The sequence below is a fragment of the Capsicum annuum genome, chromosome 12 (genome assembly GCF_002878395.1).
Source record: "Capsicum annuum cultivar UCD-10X-F1 chromosome 12, UCD10Xv1.1, whole genome shotgun sequence".
Classification (NCBI taxonomy): Eukaryota; Viridiplantae; Streptophyta; class Magnoliopsida; order Solanales; family Solanaceae; genus Capsicum; species Capsicum annuum.
The window spans coordinates 30,335,988-30,348,192 of NC_061122.1; the positions used below are offsets into that span (position 1 = coordinate 30,335,988).

Genomic DNA, 12,205 nt, shown 5'->3' on the forward strand with positions numbered 1-12,205 from the left:
AACATATACAATAAAGACTAGCAAACTATCATCATAAGCCTCAAACTAATATTTTGATAAAATAAAATCAAAAAGTACACAAGTACATAGTAAATATGCAACAACATATAAAATAAAGACTATAGCAAACTATCATCATAAGCCTCAAACTATCATCATAAGCCTTCTGAGTTATTAGGAAAGACTTTGCAGGTATACAATCACTTTTTCAATACTTCATTAAGTCCTATCTATGATTACTGAAATACCAAAAACATACCCAATGTAATCTCTCAAGTGAGGTATGGGGAGGATAATGTGTATAAAGACCTTATTCCTATAAGGTAGAGAAGTTGTTTTCAATAGACTTTCAACTACATTCAGAGTGTCCATGAGAAGATAAATGCACAGTTAAATTCAAGATAGTGCAGCGCTCATAAGTAATCAAGAGTTACTATGGCGAATAGATTGCGATAGCCAACTGCCTTACCTCCAGTAAAAGTGTAGTTTCCCTTGTATTTGCTGATGTACTCTTCTGTTGGTTTTGTCCTTACAACAAATTCATAATAAACTACAAATGAAACTAAACCCTTTTCCTGTATTTCAAGAAAGAGACCAAAACAATGGAAAGAGCTTTGCTGATCCATGTTGCAATATGCGGACAGAAAAAATCATTGTCCACCCAAATGAAAAGCTCGAGAATATACTCTCCCAGATGGAAATAGATTATCACATTATCCTGCTTAAGATCTAAGTATACTATACATTGTTGTCGTGGAAGTTCAAACTCAACCACTTTAATAGGCCTATACTTGTAAGCACGATCCATAAAATAATGACTCATCGAAGCTGATTCTTCTGCAGCTTGAGTTTGTTGGCGGTGTGGGACCTCAGCTTTATAAAGAGGGCCTCAACCATAAGCTTGGATGCAAACCCATGTTCAAAGTCATTACATATGAGAACCTTCCAAAGCTTTCGGTAGCTCATGAAAGAAAAATGAATGCAACGACCAAGTCTTGAACTAAGAATTTATCGGCATTCATCTATTAGGGGATAATGAGCCCTTGTCTACTTCAAGACAAAGTCATATACTGCATCTTCTGATGCCACCTGGAGATCATCACTGGACAAAATTGCCTCAATACCAGTAAGAGACAACTTCATCACCTCCTCATAGAACCTATCGAGATGAATGAGCGGAATAACAAGTACCAGATGCTTCAATAGAATAACTTTTAGCAATGTAATCCATATCAATCCTTTATATAAGATAAAAAGCAACATGTTATAAAGTTCATGACATATGACTAATTGAATTGAAATTAATTTGTATTACTTTCACCTGAGGTTATGCATTAAAATTATTATGTAATTAAGTTTATTGACAACTTTCTGATGTTGAAACTTATATGAACATTTTATGCATAGGTATAAATCTATAGTGTGGGTCTTTGTCATATTTTTTCTATATAATTGCTACGTCATAATCTAATGTTACAACTTTTAGGTTTATAATATTCACAAAGCTCCTAATAGTTACTCAAATGTTATAGAAAAGTTTCCATCTTGGCCTATCGAAAACTTAACATTGAAAGAGGACTTTGAACCATCCGCTGAAATTGGCCAAAATAAAATTTGGTACCAGAAATATTCCTCAAAAGACAAAAAAATAGGCATACTAAACAATGACTTTATGGACTTAATTATCATGTTGTGCTACAGGCTACAACTGTTTGGATAACAAACTAAATAACACAAGAAAAACTGAAAAAGGGTAGGCATAAATGGAACTAACTTAGTAATATCTTTGTATCTTGCAGCTAGAAATTATTTTGTTGCATCCGTCAATGGATGAATTGCATCGGCCATCAGGACACTAGGGGGAAGCTCCATACAGCAACTCCAACTCCGAAGTCATAGGCAAATTACGCAGTAGCCTGCTGCAATACCTCATACAAGAAGCAACCTCAAACTTGTCAGCAACCATGAGCACGTCCAATAATGCAGAGGCTGTATTTGTAGTTAATGTATTGCTATACATAAAATTCAAGAGCCCCATGAATGCAACTTTCTCTGCTCCATGGGAGCAAAAATAAAAGTCACTTCTATGTGAGATGTCATTCTGACTTTCAAGCCACTTTAGATGAAACAACAATATTCAATACATAATTTTCAAAACCAACTGTCTAGTTGATCAATATTATAAAATGCTTACAACAGAACAAGCATTTCAATTTCCTATGATCTGCAAATTCCTCATATTCATGATGAATGAGAAACTGCATTCAGACTTGATAGACTTTGTTCACATTAATTTCTACTAAAGTTCATTGACCTGCAGTATCTAAATCTCACGCTTGATCTGAAGTTAGTGATAATTAACAGATAAGTACTTGTGCCAAATAAAGGTGCAGAGATATATTGTAATAAGCAAAAGAGCATGATTCAGAGTGCCCATGAGAAGACAAATGCATAGTTAAATTGCAAATAGTTCAACACTCATAAGTAATCAAGAGATACTGCGGTAAGTTAACAAAATAGGAAAAAGTTAAAACATATACACATTAAAGAACTCATTTGGATAAAGAATGAAAGATAACGAAGGTTAAGATGAGGCGATATCTGATGAGCTTGAAGAATATCAATAATACATTATACGTAGCTCAGAAACACAGAACTAAAAAAAATCACTAACCCGTTTTTGAACATTCTAGGAAACTAGTTGTACATGATTCAGAGTGCCCATTCAAATCCAATCATAGCATAGATGATGATACCATAACTTACTGCTTATACGAATACATAAGGGATTTCAATGAAAATCTGCAATATAATATAGAAAAGTTTTCATATATTAACTATCGCGACCAGAAATTGAACTTGTATATTCACCTGTCCAAAGGCATAGGGTATGGCGGAGTACATTCTGGCAGCTCTTTCTCTGTATAACACTTTACGCTTAATGTCTACAACTGGTTGCACTAATGATGCATTTTGTATGCCAAGGAAGAGAACATCAACATACATTGATCCTATAACGTTGAAAAGATCTTGGCTCTTGCTCCTATAACAAACAAAAATCATTTTAAGTATGAAAGGTTGGCTAATGAGACAATGGGGATAAGCTTCATAGTCGAGAGGAAAATAGCTTGGTGTATTAAATACTATATCAAATGATTGATGACTATCCGAAGTCGGAACATTGTAAGCTTTCATGTTTCTGTACTTATGCTTTGGTACCGAGATCCCAGAACATTATCCCAAAGACTAGTGCTATGAACATTGTGAATATGAATCTAATTGCAGTGTAAGCAGGATTACGCTAGTACGACCAGTGTTGCTTCCACAGGCAAGCCATACACTGTATCCGAAATGACTGTGAGTATTGAGTTTAGAAATACAGGTCCTTTGAACCAGGGCGACGGATGATTAATTCACTAATCAAGGCTTTTTTCCTCATGTACAGGTCAGAATTCTTGTATAAATTGGTGAAATCAACTCCTAACATTATTTCTTGAGCCGAGGCTATGACTTCCAACATCCAAGTAGCTGGATTGTAACCCTCTTTTATCTTAACTGCGCCAGGCATCAACTGCATTCAAGGCAAAATGAATATCAGTATTTGATCATATAATATCAGAAATGAAAAAGGTTATTTTTTTATGTAGTACAACTTACCTTAAAGTATTTGATCAAATCGCAAAAATGGTGACCTAATGGACCAACGTATATCTCTTGCTCTCCTCATTTAATTAGAAATAGCTGCAAAGCTATTTTGATTTTAGTATTCAATGGAACAACATATATCTCTTGCCCTCCTCATTTTATTAAAAATAGCTGCAAAGTCATTCTGTCTATCTCCAGTCTCTAATACCCACAAATATAAACAAACTTGTTTTAAATTTTAACCAAGGAATACTGCACTGTGGGGTTGATAAGAGTAGCATACAGAAGCACATATTCATTTTAAAATTGCTTTTCTTCCCTCACTAGTGAGCTAATTAAAAGATGAGGATAGTGACTATGATTTGACAGAGATTCCATCATATACTTTTGAATATCATGTAGCATAGACTGTAGGCATCATAACACTATAAAGTACCACTTGAACTCATTTTATGACAAAAATAAAAGTTAAGTAATAGGTACTCTTAAATGCCTAAAATAGCTAGGTCCTCTACAGATACACTCAACAAACTTAGAGATCCATTACCAATATTCCTCAGTTTCATCATTTTCTCGATTAACTCAATGTGTAGCCATAGTTTAGTAAAATAAGCCAACATATTAACAATTGATAATCAACTAGTTAAGTAATAAAAACATATGAATTGTAGAAAGGCAGATTGATGTACAAGGGTCATAAATCCAACTAGTTAGGATGAAAAAACTCTTAGATTAGTCCTTAGAAAAAAATACAAAATAAGAAATGAAAAATACCAGCTTAAATGATTCAGAAAGAGATTTCATTGAACTGTACGTGAGATAAAGAAGATCACTTTTGTAAAACTTGGCAAACTCCTGGCGAGCTTTATGGTACTAAGACGAAACCCAATAATAGCTTGCATAAATAGAGGATCAATGTCGGTCATACTATTAAGTGTAGTCTTTCCCTCATTTAAAAGTTTCTGGCCCTCTTTTGGATCTCCTTTCTCAAGCTTAAATAGGGTAATCTACATCTTAATATAAAAAATTGGCTCCTCTATCCTGGTATCTTTAGTATTATGAAGTTTCTCTGTCACTTCTTCAAGGAAATCTATAGCACTTCTTTCTCGAATTATTGCCGAGAGAGTGAATATTGATGACATCAAATTTTCCAATATCCTCTTTGCCATTTTTGAGGACAAAATATTTACAACTAAAAGGTTTGAAGTAACTCAACTTGGAATTCTTTTTGGATAGAAGTTCATAGGAGGTTTTGTGTAGAATAGGTCTCATAAGACACATGCTGATGGCTTCTGCCAGAAAGTTATGAGCAAGTCCAGAATCTATCAGCATGGTCATTTCAGTATCCATAAGATTTCTATCTTTCCTCTCCACAACACCATTTTGTTGAGGTGTTCTTAAAGCTGAAAAATTATGGCTAATCTCCAAATCAGTGCAGAACTGATTGAATTTGACATTATCAAACTTTGTATCATGATCTTGCCTAATAACTACAATCTTCTAATCAAAGTTTACTTACACTTGCTTTGGAAAAGCCTCAAACACATAAAATGTTTTATCCTTTGATTTTAGAAAGAAGGTCTAGGTGAATCTAGAGTAATCATCAGCAATGACTAAGATAAACTTCTTTTTCCCTCTGTTGGCAATTTTTACAGGTCCACATAGATCCATGTGGAGAATTTGCAAGGGCTTGGAAGTTTTGACTTCTCTTTTTGGCTTGAAGGAAGACTTTTTCTATTTTTATTTTGCACATACATCACATACCTTGGAATTGACAAACTTTACATTTAGCATGCCTTGAACCAGATCCTTCTTGACTAATTTGTTCAAGAATTTGCAGCTAACATGGCCAAGCCTTCGATTCTATGTATCATCAACATCTTCTTGTACATTGAGGCATGTCATGTCTTTGCAATCATAGGATCTTAAGTTAGCAAATAGATATTCTTATTTCTCTACGCTGTTAACACTTCTTTACCTTCACTGAGCCTAATGACACTATTTTTCTGACTTGAATTTAACTTTATTTCCTTTATCACAGATTTGATCAACACTCAGAAGGATAAACTTGAATCCATCAACAAAATAAACATCATCAATTGCCTCATTCAAATTGTTTCTAATCCTGTCAAGTTTCAACAATGAATCCTTTATTGCCATCACCAACAGAAACACTGCATTCTTTATGGGCCTTAAGTAAGAGGTTGTTTTCAAGTCACCTAGTAATATGACTTGAACACCCACTATCCATGATCCAGTGATGACTGCTTCCTCTATCTTTAGCCTTTTCATATTCTTCATCTGAGTTTGCCATCAAGGAAAAAAAGAGAGTTATATACTTATGCATCATCCTCCATCACCATCATGAATACATCTTCATGTTGTTCAGATTTATCAACATAAAAAAAAAGTCACTCAGGGCATCTATGACTTGCATAGCCACTCTATTAGTTTCAGCTTTTCTGCTATACCCTTTTGAACCTGTTTCTTGCCTCCTTCTTTCTTGATCCAGTGATGACTGCTTTTTTGTCAATTTTTCTCTTTTAACCCCGTTGTAACGTAGGAACTAGGACAATCTTTCATAACAAGCTCGAAACGCTTGTTTCAAACCATAAAAGGTTTTATCCAGCTTTAACACATAATTGGGTAGATCAATATTCTCAAACCCTGGAGGCTATTTGAAAAATACTTCTTCCTTGAGAAGGCCATTTAAGAAGGCACTCTTCACATTCATCTAGAACAACTTGAGCTCCATGTAAGAGAAAAAAGACAATAAGAATTCGAATTATCTCGATTCTTGCTACAGGAATAAATATTTCATCATAATCTATGCCCTCTTCTTGGTTATAGTTTTACACAACTAGCCTAGTATTGTTTCTAATATTATTTCCATATGCATCTTTTTTATTCCTACACACCCACCTGGTGCTTATGATAGTTCTGTTTGAAGGCCTTGGGACCAGATGCCAAACTTTGCTTTGTTCAAACTCGTAGAGTTCTTCTTGCATAGCATTGATCCAATCTGCATCTTTTAGTATTTTCTTTTTAGATTTTTGGGTTTAATTTGTGATAAAAATGTGGAGAAGGCACAAAAATTCTTGGCTCTGTTCTTTATTTACATACCAGAGTTTAAAGAAGACACACGATTATTAAGGGGATGAAAGGATTGATGCTTCTATTTAGATTTGAGAAGAGTGGGTTGACTAGAAATAGGATTAGTTCCTATTGATATATCACCTTCAGGAGACTGATCATTTTCTTTACTGGATAGAGGGTTAGAATCTAAAGGAATGACTTCATTCTGTTGATCTCTCGTATCTTTATCTTCTGTTTTTAATTTTAAACCTTGATACACAATATCATCATTTCCCTTATGTGGCTTTTTTAGAGTATTTAGGGGATTCCCCAACTTATCATAATCATCATTAGGTGTGCTGCCCTTTCTAATAGTTACAACTTCATCAAATATAACATGAAAATTCTCTTTCACACACTGTGTCCTCTTGTTGTACATCCTGTAAGCTTTAGTGGTAGATGAGTAACCAACAAATATTCCCTTATTACTTCTTGGATCAAATTTTCCAAGATCCTTCTAGCCATTATTGAGGATAAAACACTTGCAACAAAAAGGTTTGAAGTAGCTAGTCTGGGCTTCTTTTTGGTTAGAAGTTCATAGGGGATTTTGTGTAGAATAGATCTTACAAGAAACCTATTGGTCACATAACATGCTGTATTGATGGCTTCTGCCCCGAAGTTATGAGCAAGTCTAGAATCTATCAATATAGTTCTTTCAATATCCACAAGAGTTCAATTTATCTCTCCATAACACCATTTTGCTGAGGTATTTTGGGAGCTAAAAAACTGTGACTAATTCCCAAATCAGTGTAGAACTAATTGAATTTGGTATTCTCAAATTTTATACCATGATCTGGCCTAATTATTATAATCTTCTCATCAAACATCACTTGCACTTGCTTTACAAAAGCCTTGAACACATAAAATATTTCATCCTTTGACTTTAAAAAGAAGGTCTAGGTGAATCTGGAGTAATCATCAACAATGGCTAAGATATACTTCTTCCTCCACTGCTGGAAATTTTTACAGGTCCACACAGATCCCTATGGAGAAGTTGCAAGGGCCTGGAAGTGCTGACTTCTCTTTTAGGCTTGATGGAAGATTTTGTCTATTTTTATTTTGCATGTATACACATACCTTGGAATTGACGAACTATACATTTGGCATGCCATGTATCAGCAACATCTTCTGGTATATTGAGGCATGTCATGTCTTTGGACTCACATGAGCTTAAGTTCGCTAAATACACATTTTTGTTTCTCCAAGATGTTAACACTTTTTTACCATCACTGAGCCTAATGACACTGCATTTTTCTAACTTGAATCTGACTTTATTTTATTTATCATAGATTTGAGAAACACTAGAAGGCTAAACTTGAGTCCATCAATAAAATTGACATCATCAATTGCCTCATTCAAACTGTTTCCGGTTTTGCCTGTTTCAACAATGTATCCTTTGTTGCCATCACTAAAGAAAACACTGCTTTCTTCATAGGCCTTAAGCGAAGGAAAGTTTTCAATTTTCCTAGTCATATGCCTTGAACATCCACTATCCATGATCCAGTGATGTCTGCTCTCTCTAGCTTTGCCCTTAATATCTTCATCTCCATCTGAGTTTGCCATCAAGAAAAAGAGAGAGACATACACTTGTGTGTTATTCTCTATCACCATCATGAAAATACTTGCATGTTGTTCAGATTTATCAATATAAAAAAAGAGTCACTCAGGGTAGCTATGACTTGCATAGCCACTCTATTAGCTTCAGCTTTTCTGCTATACATTTTTGAACCTGTTTCTTGACCCTTTCTTTTTCACTGTTCCGGGTGGCATATTCATTGTATTCCATCCTATACATAGGATAGTCTCTGATGTAGTGTCTAGGCTTTTCACACTTGTGACATGTATAATTTGTTTTTCCACCAGTGATGTATCTGCTGGATTCTCCTTTCGTAGGATAGCTTCAGATTTCTACAAGGACTTGATAACTTTCTTAGAAAGGTAAGCAGTCTCTTCATCCTCTGTACTCAAGGTTCTATAGCAACCTTCAGAATCAGATTCTTTTCCACCCTGGGCTCATTTTTTGACTTCCCAAGATTCTTCAACATCTCATATGTTTTGAGATTTCCAATAAGCTCATCCATAACAATTTTATTCAGATCTTTGGCTTCAGTGATTGCATTAACTTTGCTCTCCCGTCTCAAGGTTTTATTAGCAACTTCCAGAATTAGATTATTTTCCACCCTGGGCTCATTTTTAACTTCCCAAGATTCTTCAGCATCTCATATGTTTTGAGATTTCCAACAAGCTCATCCATAAAAATTTTATTCAGATCCTTGGCTTCAGTGATTGCATTACCTTTGCTCTCTCATCTCTTGGTTAGTATACTCTAGAATTTTCTCACCTGCTTGTGGGTTTGGATAACTTCACCAAAACAGTACAACTCATTAGTTATTGAAGTAAACCTTGTGCGCATCTCCTAAATGGATTCACCTTCCTGCATGATGAAGGTCTCATTTTAATTTGTTAGCATATCCACTTTAGACTGCTTCACTTGAGTGGTTCCCTCATAGGCTATCCGAATGCAATTCCAAATCTCTTTGGTTATTTGATAGATGGAGATCCTATTGTACTCATCAGGACTAATTCCACATATAAGGATCTTCTTATCCTTGTAATTTTTTCTATCAGCATCATCAAATTCCTTCTTAGTCTTAGGAACTTGTGAGGTCACATGTCAAATCTTTACTGCCCTTGTAAGAATAAAAGGGTCATCCTCAATGACATCCTAAAGCTCAGAATCTTCAGCCATGATAAAGTCATGCATTCTTATCTTCCACCACCCATAATATTCACCATTGAATTTTGGGGTCTAGTGGTTGACTGACCTTCTTCTAGATTTGGAGAAGCAATTCTCAATATTCTTCCAAGGTGAGCCTTTTTATGAAAGACCTTGCTTTGATACCAAATGAAGAGTTGTAGTGGGTTTCTTCTCAACTTAGGGACCAGTTTTCAGATGAACTCACACAAAAAAAACTAGGAGATATATAAACTAAGAAGTGCATGAATAAAATAAATAGCATACACAAGGTTTTTACGTGAAAACTCCTTGCTCAAGGGAGAAAAACCACAACCTGTTTTCAAGATTTCTAAGCTCCACTATATCCAAGCAACTTGTTGAATATAGACTTAAAGGATTAACCTCCTAATCCTTTATCTCCTAGAAATAACTCTAGTACAAGGAAACACAAGTGGTATCTCTACTACTTCAACCTCCAGCTAACTCTAACTAGACACACCAAGCTAACTCTAGCTTGAATAATCACCTGACTCTAGATGATTACAAAGGAAAGATTTGAACCTCAACACTACTAACAATCATAAGAAAATATAGGCAAATGTTTAAGAGCAAAGTACAAAAACTCAAATACAACAAGAAAATAATGATACAATTCGATGAGCAATCAGTTCCCTGTTGCACACTGAAGTCTTTGATTCACAGCTTCAGAGAGATATTTTACTGCGTTCGTTTTCTTGTTGAGGAAGATGAGCAATATGTAGTATGACACAAGAAAATCTACGGGAGATCCCACTGGTTGAGGCAAAAAGGTGGCAACAACTTTTTTCACCAACTTTTGTACTTTGTGTCAGCTGAGACTGTTGACCGTGATAGTGACAGGTGAGCCCAATCTGTTCCCTAAGCGGTAATAGTTTTGTCATCACAATACCTCCAGGAAACAGGTCCCAAACTATAAGTTTGTCAATCATCAAAATTGAGGAATTAACAGATTCTATTTCTAGTATTGCATAGTTTTATTTATGGAAGCTAGATGAGATATAAGTCACAGTTGAGGAACTTTCTATCAACTACTTTCGGGGATATTTCAGTTATTTAAAATTAATCTTTGTGCATCATATTTATTTCTACTGTATCTCCTGCAATTTGGCCCAACAGGGTATTGTTATAATATCAACCAACTGAAGCCCCTTTATTCGATGAGAAATGAATTTATTGCAGCTCCCCCTTGATAATTTTGCCATGTTTGACTACTGTATCCTTTGAATATGTACGTCGTATCGATTTTTCCCGCACCTTGTTTGAATGATTGTTATATATCATTTCATTATGCATCGTTAGTTGAATTTTAATAGTAGGATTAGAGAATCTTGTAAGTTTTAGTTTGTTGAAACTAAGTTTAGATCAAGTTCGTCATAAAACTTGTACAAATGTTACTAAAATTTGAGAAAGAACATTCAAGATATATTTATATTCTTTTCTAATTAATAATTAATTAGTTGAGGTTCAACTTGAGTTGATTGCTCACTTTTCCCACTTAAAATTAAACTAATTGCTCAATAAAATAAAAAATTAAATCTTTCGTATTTCAAAAATAAACATAAATGTAAAATGTGTTAACTCTAAAATTAATTTAAATTTAGTCTGTTAAGAAGATACATCTAGAATTCACATTAGATATACGTAAATTTCACACAGTCTAACGGATTAATTGCAAAATATTAGCTTATTTTTGAATTTGTTGTACCCTCTCTTATATATAAAATATCCTAACAAGTCTTTGTGAAAAAATTCCGATGAGAAGTAAAAAAAGGCGCTAAAAGACTCTCATGACTCAATCTAGACACTCTAAGATGCTTCTTCAAATGTGTTCCCATTTTGATTTCGAGTCGAGATAAAACGGCACAAATAGTACGATCAAGTACATATACATACACAGACCTACACATATAACTTCTTGCATAACTTACACTTATTATTTATGAGAAAAACAAAAAAGAAGAACTCAATATTGTATAAATTAAGAATGTTTTCTTTGTGTTTACACTGATTTTTGAATGGATAATTGATCAAATATATAATCTTTAACATTGTTTTCCAATTTAATAAATAATGAAACTCAATATTGTATAAATTAAGAATGTTTTCTTTGTGTTTACACTGATTTTTGAATGGATAATTGATCAAATATATAATCTTTAACATTGTTTTCCAATTTAATAAATAATGAACAAATAATATATCAAATATTGGTCCCATGCACACCCCTAGTGAAGTGTATACAAGTATTGTAACTCAACTTAGAAAGAACTAGAAGCTTTTTAGAAGGTAGTAAATAAATATAATGGAACAGCATGAACTTTTCTAGAACTTTTCCAGAAAGGCACACAATATCTAGGCAGGCATGCATGCATGTTGGTGAAACATTTACCTGAACAGCTCAACTACAATATTAGTAACAACATATTCAATATTATGATCTTATATGATGGTATATGAGAAAGGATAGGGTGTACGCAGATGTTATGCTTATTACGTGGGATGAAGAGATCATTGTTTTCTAATTCCTACAAACCCTTGACTCAAGAATAACACTTTCTTTGTCTAAATTTATATGATGTAGTTTGTCTGAGTTAGAGTTTTAGAAATATGGAAGACTTTTGAAATTTATAATTTAAAATAAGTCATAAA

At 34.1% G+C, this 12,205-nt stretch overlaps 1 pseudogene; it reads right to left on the reverse strand.

Moving 5' to 3' along the window:
* Positions 1-413: 413 nt before the first annotated feature.
* Positions 414-8,343, reverse strand: LOC107849329 (annotated as a pseudogene).
* Between the last annotated feature and the right edge of the window lie 3,862 nt (positions 8,344-12,205).